Source organism: Mandrillus leucophaeus, unplaced genomic scaffold (assembly GCF_000951045.1).
Source record: "Mandrillus leucophaeus isolate KB7577 unplaced genomic scaffold, Mleu.le_1.0 Scaffold64, whole genome shotgun sequence".
Classification (NCBI taxonomy): domain Eukaryota; kingdom Metazoa; phylum Chordata; class Mammalia; order Primates; family Cercopithecidae; genus Mandrillus; species Mandrillus leucophaeus.
This window is the reverse complement of record NW_012106919.1, coordinates 479,314-488,655: the sequence shown is the minus strand read 5'-3', so window position 1 is coordinate 488,655 and position 9,342 is coordinate 479,314.

Here is a 9,342-nt window from a genome sequence, read left to right as displayed (position 1 = left end):
TGCTTGTTTCTATAAATGCAATTAATCTTTATATAAAAACTTTAATTCCAGCAATACCACTAAATATGATTATTAGCTTGAATAATTTTCTATGCATTTTTTGGTTTCTATGTCATCTGAGAATAATGGCAGTTTTCTTTTTTCTTTTGCAATATGCTTAGCTTAAAGGAGCATCATATAAAAGGAGAATGAGGAATGATTTCTGAGAAGATGGCAGAGTAGAAAGCACCAGGAATCTGTCTCCCTTCCTAGACAAAAATTTTATTGGCAGAATTTGTCTGATGCAACTACTTTGGAACTCTAGAGTCTATTGAAGCCTTGCAACTTCAGAAGAAAGCTTGGTAGGCACATTGAAGTAATTTTAGTCAATTTCAGTACTTAGCACAGTAGCAGCTATTCTTCCCCCACCACTAAGCCCTAAGGCAGGCAGCTGTGCAAATGTTCCAGGAGCAGCTTATACAGAGCTTGTGGGAACTAGGGTGAGCAAAAAAGGACTATGTCCTTCAAATATCAGAGATCTGTGCTCTTGTCACTGATTGCTGCTTCTGATTACAAAGGTGCAGACAAAGAGGTAGGCAGTCATTGTTGTTGCACTTCCCCCCATTGTTGCAAGCTACTCCCCGTCTGGCTCAAGTAAAGGGTTGACACCATTCTTATCTTCCCTTTATTTTTCTCTTTCCAACATTTGGAAGCCAAACATCAAACACTAGAACATTAAAAAATAATTGTATATATTGGGAGAATTAGAAAGTGACTGCATATGCCCAAGGAAAGGCTCAGAAAAGACCTGTGAAGATCTGAAGTTTATACTTCAGGCTTATTCTCAGCACAGAGACAGCTTACAAGAAAAACAACAAAACAAAACCCCAAATCAAAGCCAAGTGCAGTGACCTGTAATCCCAGCTACTCTGGAGGCTGAGCTGGGAGGAGCATTTGAGCCCAGTAGTTTGAGACCAGCCTGAGCAGCACAGCAAGATCACATCTCTAAGAAATAATAATAAAAAAAAAGACAAAAAACCAAAGCATAACAAAAACCCCCAGCAAATCCTGGGGAATGGGGAGAATCTGCTTTTCAGAGATACAACATTATTAGATTCAAATGTCCAGTTTTTAACCAAAAATCACAAGGCGTACAAAGGAACAAGAAAGTATAGCTCATTCAAACAAACAAAAATAAATCAATATAAATGTCTCCAAAAAAGAACTGATGGCAAATATACTAGGCAAAGATTTTAGAACAACTGTCTTGAATATGTTCAAAGAACTAAAAAATAAGATGTAGAGAATGAAGGAAATGATATACGAACAAAATGTAAATATCAATAATAAGATTTTTTAAAATTTGGATAAGAAAGGAAAATAAATTGTAGAGCTAAAAATTAATATAACTGAAATGGAAAACTTAGTAGAAAGGTTCAAGGGCAGATTTGCACTGACAGGAGAAAGAATTGGGAAACATAAAGATAGGAGAGTGAAAATTATTAAGTTGGAGGAACAGGAAGAAAACAAATTGAAGAATACTGAAGAGAGCCTAAAGGACATGTGAAAAGCCATCAAGTGGACCAACATACACATTGTGGGAATTCAAGAAAAATAAAAGAGAAAGGAAGGAGCAGAGACATTATTTTGAAAGATAATGGCCTAACACTTCCCAAATTTGATGAAAGACATGTATATAGACATCCAAAAACTCAGCAAACTCCAAGTAAGATGAACTTAAAGAAATTCACACAAGACACATTATAATCAAATTTTAAAAGCCAAAGACAAAGAGAGTCTTGAAAGCATCAAAAGAGAAGCAACGGGCCACATACAAGGGATCCTCAATAAAATTATCAGCAGATCTCTCATTAGAAACTTTAGAGGCCAGAAGGCAGTCGGCAGATATATTCAAAGTTCTAAAAGAAAAAAAGTGTCAACCAAAAATCTTTTATCTGGCAAAACTATCCTTCAAAAGCCAGGGATAACATGAGACATTTCTAGATAAGCAAAAGCTGATGTAGTTTGTTACCAATAGACCTGTCCTGGGAGAAATACTCAAGGGAGTCCTATAGGATGAAATAAACAGACACTAGACAGAAACTTGCTGCCATATGAATAAAGTTCTCAGTAAAAGTAAACACATAGACAATCACAAAAGCTAGTATTATTGTAATAATGACTTGTAACTCCACTTTTTGTTCTCCATGTAATTTAAGAGACAAATGCATTTCAAAGAATCATTAGTTTACATTTTTGAACACATAATATATGAATATGGTATTTTATCACATCAACAACTGAAAGGGGTAGGGAATGGGGCTGTAAAAGAGCAGAGTTTTGTAAGTTATTGCAGTTAAACCTGTGTAAATTCAAATTAGAAGGTTATAACCTTAGGATATTACATGTAATCCCCATTGTAACTAATGGGGAAGAAAATAGCTATATATGTGTATGTATTCATATGTGTGTGTATATATATGTGTGTATGTATATATGTATATGTGTGTATATATGTGTATAGATATGTGTGTGTGTTTATAAAGAAATGTAAACATTTCACTACAAACAATCAACTAACCACAAAGAAAGACAGTAATGCCAGAAATGAGGGACAAAAAGGTTAAAAGGCATATAGGAAAGAAATAACTAAAATGACTGAAATAATTCCCTCTTTATCAGTAATTTCTCTAAATGTAAATATATTAATGCTTCAATCAAAATACTGAGATTGGCAGAATCAATTAAAACACATAATCCAAACATACGCTGTCTACAAGAGACTCATTTTAGATTTAAAGACATAAATAATTTGAAAGAGAAAGGATGGAGACAAGTATTCCATGCAAATAGTAACCAAAAGAGGGCAGGAGTGGCTATATTAATAACAGACAAAATAGATTATAAATTAAAAAATATACAAGAGACAAAGCAGGACATTATATATTAATACAAGGTTTAATAAAGCAAGAATCTAACAATTTCAAACATTTCTGTACCTAATGACACACTATAAAAATATATGAAGCAAAAACTGACAGAATTAAAGGAAGAAATAGACAGTTCTACAATAAATGCTACTTGGAGACTTCAATACCCCATTCTCAGTAATGAATACAACAATCACAAGGAAGATAAGTGAGGAAATAGAGGACCTAAACAATATAATAAACCAACTAGATGTAAGAGTTATACACAGAATACTCTACCTAACAAAAACAGCATTTACATTCTTCCCAAGCGCACATGGGACATTTTTCAGTATAGACTATATATTAGGTTACAAATTAAGTCTCAACAGATTTAAAAATATAGAGATCATACAAAGTATCTTCTCCAACCACAAAGGGGGTGAAGTTAGAAATCGATAATAGAAGTGAAACTGTAGAAGCCACCAGTCTGTGGAAGCTAAACAACACACTGTTAAACAATAATAGATTAAAGAAGCAGTCACAAGGGAAATTTAAAAATACTTAGAAATGAATGAAAATAAAAACATAACATAGCAAAACTTATGGGAAACTGTGAAGGCACTACTAAGTGAGAACTCTATAACTCTAAATATTTACATTGAAAAAACAAGAAAAATCTCAAACTGACAATCTAATTATGCTTAAGGAGCTACAAAAAGAAACACAAATTAACCCCAAAGGTGGCAGAAAGAAGGAAATAATAAAGACTGGCGCTCCAATAAATGAAATAGAGAATAGTAAAACAATAGAGAAAATCAATAAAACAAAAAGTTAGTTATTTGAGAAGATAAAACATTTCAACAAACTTTTAGCTAGATAAACTAAGAAAAAAGAGAGAAGATTCAAATTACTAAAATCAGAAAAAAAAAAATGGGGACATTACTACTGACTATAAAAAATAAAAATGATTATGAGGTTTTTTAAAAAAAATTTAAGTTCTAGGGTACATGTGCACAATGTGCAGGTTTGTTACATAGGTATACATATGCCATGTTGGTTTACTGCACCCAATAACTCGTCATTTACATTAGGTACTTCCCCTAATGCTATCCCTCCCCCAGCCCTCCACCCCGGGATAGGTCCGGTGTGTGATGTTCCCCACCTTGTGTCTCATTGTTCAATTCCCACCTATGAGTGAGAACATGGGGTATTTGGTTTTCTGTCCTTGTGAGAGTTTGCTGAGAATGATGGTTTCCAGCTGTATCCATGTCCCTGCAAAGGATATGAACTCACCCTTTTTTATGGCTGCATAGTATTCCATGGTGTATATGTGCCACATGTTCTTTTTTTTTTTTTTTTTGAGACAGAGTCTTGCTCTGTCACCCAATTTAGAGTGCAGTGGCACAATCTTGGCTCACTGCCAGCTCCACTTCCTGGGTTCATGCCATTCTCCTACCTCAGCCTCCAAGTAACTGGGACTACAGGCGCCTGCCACCACACCCAGCTAATTTTTTTTTCGTATTTTTAGTAGAGATGGGGTTTCACCGTGTTAGCCAGGATGGTCTCGATCTCCTGACCTCGTGATCTGCCCGCCTCGGCTTCCCAAAATCCTGGGATTACAGGTGTGAGCCACCCCGCTGGGTGGCCACATTTTCTTTATCCAGTCTATCATTGCTGGACATTTGGGTTGGTTCCAAGTCTTTGCTATTGTGAATAGTGCCGCAATAAACATACGTGTGCATGTGTCTTTATAGTAGCATGATTTATAATCCTTTGGGTGTATACCCAGTAATGGGATCGCTGGGTCAAATGGTATTTCTAGTTCTAGATCCTTGAGGAATCGCCACACTGTCTTCCACAATGGTTGAACTAATTTACACTTCTACCAGCAGTGTAAAAGTGTTTCTATTTCTCCACGTCCTCTCCAGCCTCTCGGACTGCCGTGCTAGCAGTGAGCAAAGCTCCGTGGACATGGGACCCACGGAGCCAGGAGCGGAATATAATCTGCTGGTCTGCCTTTTGCTAATACCGTTGAAAAAGCGCAGTATTAGGGCAGGAGTGTCCTGTTTTTCCAGGTACAATCTGTCACGACTTCCCTTGGCTAGGAAAGGGAAATCCCCCAACCCCTTGCGCTTCCTGGGGGAGGTGACGCCCCACCCTGCTTTGGCTCGCCCTCCATGGGCTGCACTCACTGTCCAACCAGTCCCAAGAGATGAACCAGGTACCTCAGTTGGAAATGCAGAAATCACCTGTCTTCTGTGTCCATCACGCTGGGAGCTGCAGACTGGAGCTGTTCCTCTTCCGCCATCTTGCCTAATTCTCAGTGGCTGGATTATGAGGCTTTTATGAGCAATCGTATGCCAATAAATTGATAATTCAAATGAAACGAGCAAATTTCTAGAAACACGAAACCTACCAAAGCTAAATTATGAAAAGATAGAAAATTAGAATAGACCTATAACTACTAAGGAGATTTAATAAGTAACCAAAAATCTTACACTGGGCATGATGGCTCATGCCTGTAATCCCAACACTTTGGGAGGCTCAGGTAGGAGAATCACTTGAGCCTGGGAAGTTGAGGCTGCAGTGAGCTGTGATTGTGTCACTGCATTCCAGCCTGGGTGACAGAGTGAGATCCTGTCTCAGAAAAATAATAAAATGCAATAAACTTCCAACAAAGAAAAGCTGTAGACCTGATACTTGAGAGGTGAATCTACCAAACATTAGCAACAAGCTAACGCCAATTCTTTTCAAACTTTTCCAGAAAAATGAAGAGGAGAAAACACTTTCTAACTCATCGTATCTGTCCAGAATTACTGTAATATCAAAGCCAGATAAATATACAGGAAAACTACAGACCAAAATCCCTTATAAACATTGATGCAAAAATCCTCAACGAAATACTATTAAACTGAATTTAACAGGATGTTAAGGGATTATATACTGTGTTCAAGAGGGATTTATTCATGGAATGCAAGAATGGTTCAACATATGAAAATCAATGAATGTAATACACACATTAAAAGAATGAAGAAGAAAATGGCATAATCGTTTCAACTGATGCAGAAAAAGTATTTGCCAAAAGTTAACATCCTCTCATAATAAAAACAAACTAGGAAGAGAAGCAAACTACTTCAACATAATAAAAGCTATGTTTGAAAAACGCATAGCAAATATCACACTCAATGGTGAAAGACTGAAAGCTTTTCTTTTCTTTTTTTTTTTTTTTTTTGAGACGGAGTCTTGCTCTGTCGCCCAGGCTGGAGTGCAGTGGCGGGATCTCCGCTGACTGCAAGCTCCGACCCCCCGAATTCACGCCATTCTCCTGCTTCAGCCTCCCGAGTAGCTGGGACTACAGGCGCCCGCCATCTCGCCCGGCTAGTTTTTTTGTATTTTTTAGTAGAGACGGGGTTTCACCGTGTTAGCCAGGATGGTCTCGATCTCCTGACCTCGTGATCCGCCCGCCTCGGCCTCCCAAAGTGCTGGGATTACAGGCTTGAGCCACCGCGCCCGGCCGACTGAAAGCTTTTCTAAGATCAGCAACAAGATAATAATGCTGCTTTTGCCACTTCTATTCAACATAGTCTTAACCAGAACATTTGGGCAAAAATAGGACATAAAAGGCATCCAATTTGGAAAGGAAGTAGCAAAATTATCCCTGCAGATGTGATAATATATTTGAAAAACCCTAAATTTTTCACACAAAAAATTTTGTCAGAGCTAATAAATGAATTCAGTAAAATAACAGGTTACAAAGTCAACACAAAAATCAATTGCATTTTTATAAACTAACAATGAAAATCAAAAAAGAAAAATTATAAAAATAATTTCATTTACAACAGCATCAAAAAGAATAAAATACTTAGAAATTAACTTAATGAAGTGAAAGACTTGCACTATGAAAACTATATAACACTGTTCAAATTAATTAAAGAAGGTATGAATAAATGGAAACATGCCCCATGTTCGTGAATTGGAAGACTCAATGTTGTTAAAATGTCTATACTACCCAAAGTGATGTACAGATTCAATGCAATCCCTATCGAAATCCCAATGTTGTTTTCTTTGTTGTCATTGCTCTTTTTTGAGACAGGGTCTCACTGTGTCAGCCAGGCTAGAGTGCAGTGGCGTGATCATAGCTCACTGCAACCCTGACTTCCTGGGCTTGAGCAATCCTCCCACCTCAGCCTCCTGATTAGCTGGGACCACAGTCATGTACCACCATGCCTGGCTAATTTTTTTGTATTTTTTATAGGGACAGCCATGTTGCCAAAGCTGGTCTCGAACTCCTGAGCTCAAGCAATCTGCCCACCTTGGCCTCCCAAAGTACTGGAATTACAAGCATGAGCCACCACATCTGGCCCCATTGATGTTTTTTGGGCCATTATCTAACATCATAGGCAAAATTAACTCAAAATAGATCAAAGGCCTAAATGTAAGACCTAAAAGTATAAAACTCTTAGAAGAAAACATAGGGCAAAAATTTCATGACATTGGACCTTGCAATGATTTGTTGAATACGACACCTAAATCTCAGACAACAAAAGAATAAAATGCACAAATTGGACTTCATGAGTATTTTAAAAGTTTGTATATCCAAAGACAATACAAACAGAGTAAAACTGCAGCTCACAGAATGGTAGAGAATATTTGCAAAGAGTATATTTGATAAGAGATATTCAGAATATAGAGAGAACTTCTAAAACTCAATGACACACACACACACAACCAAACAACTTGATTCAAAAATGGACAAAGAACTTGAATATATATTTCCTCAAAGAAGATATTGAAATGGCCAATAAACGCATACAAAGATGCTTAATGTCATTAATCATTAAGGAAATGCCTACCAAATCTACAATGAGATATCTCCTCATATCCACTAGGATGGCTACTCTCAAAAAACAGAAAATAATAAGTGTTAACAAGGATGTGGAAAAATTGGAGCAGTTGTGCCCTGTTGGTGGGAATGTAAAATGGTACATCTGCTATGGAAAACAGTATGGAAGTTCCTAAAAATAGTCATACATGGAATTACCACATGATTCAGCAATTCCACTTCTAGATATACCCAAAAGAATTGAAAGCTTGGTGTCAAAGAAATATTTGTACACCCATGTTCACAGTAACATTACTCACCATAGCTAAAACATGCAAACAACTCAAGTGTCCATCAATGAATGAATGGATAACAAAACTGTTATTTATACATACAATAAAGTATTATTTGGCCTTTAAAAGGAAATTCTGACTTGCTACAGCATGGATGAACCCTGAGACATTATGCCAAATGAAAAAAGCCAGTCTGAAAAGACAGATACTATAGATTTTTCTGTTTATGTGAGATACTTAGAATAGTCAAAATCATGGAGATAGAAAGTAGAATAGTGGTTTCCTGGAGCTGGGGGAGGGGGAAATGGGGACTTACTGGTTAATGAGTATAGAGTTGGAGTTTTACATGATGGAAAGAATTATGGAGATGGAAAGGGGTGATGGCGGAAGAACATTATGAATGTATTTAGTACCACCGAACTGTACATTTAAAATGTTTAAGTTGGTAATTAGTTTTGGCCAATTTTACCACAGGAAAAACATTTTTAAAACATTGAAAAAAAGACAATGGAGACTGACCCATGCAGTCAATATAAGTGAGAATGCAGGTTTGTTCACATACGAAGAGGGCAAGACTGTTAGAATAACCAACGCCGGTCAATTGCAGAGAGCATTCTCCCACACCTGTCCAGCACAAAGGTTGCCATAGGACAGAACAGAGTATCAGCATGGTGTCTAGAATAACTGACTTATATTCCAATCATGTTTCTCCTCCTTTCTAGATATGTGACATTGGACAAGTTATTTCACCTGTGAACCTCAATTACCTCATTTATTACATGTAGATAATAATAGCTATTATCTTATAGGGTTGTTGTGAGAATTACATGAGATAACCTATGTAAAACACCTAGCACTGGGCCTAGCACATATTAGTTATTTAATAAATTTTAGTTAATGTTATTTTTCCCAATCTGAGGACCTCAAGTCCTTGGATAGCCGAGGAGTAATTGTAGGGGAAAGGGGAGTTTGCACACAAAACATTGTGTATGAATTAAATACCTTACATGTTTCAAATATAAATTTATTACAATTATTGTTATTTTTAAGATTTAATTTAATTCTATTTTATTTTAAGTTCCATGATACATGTGCGGAACGCGCAGGTTTTTTACATAGGTAAACGTGTGCCATGGTGGCTTGCCACACCTATCAACCCCTCACCTAGGTGTGAAGCCCCACATGCTTTAGCTGTTTATCTTGATGCCTTCCCTTCCCCCACCCCCCTGACAGGCCCCAGTGTGTGTTGCTCCCATCCCTGTGTCTATGGTATTCTCTTTATTACAATTATTTTTAAAATATAGATGTTTAAATAAAATACCAATTCATTTGGAAA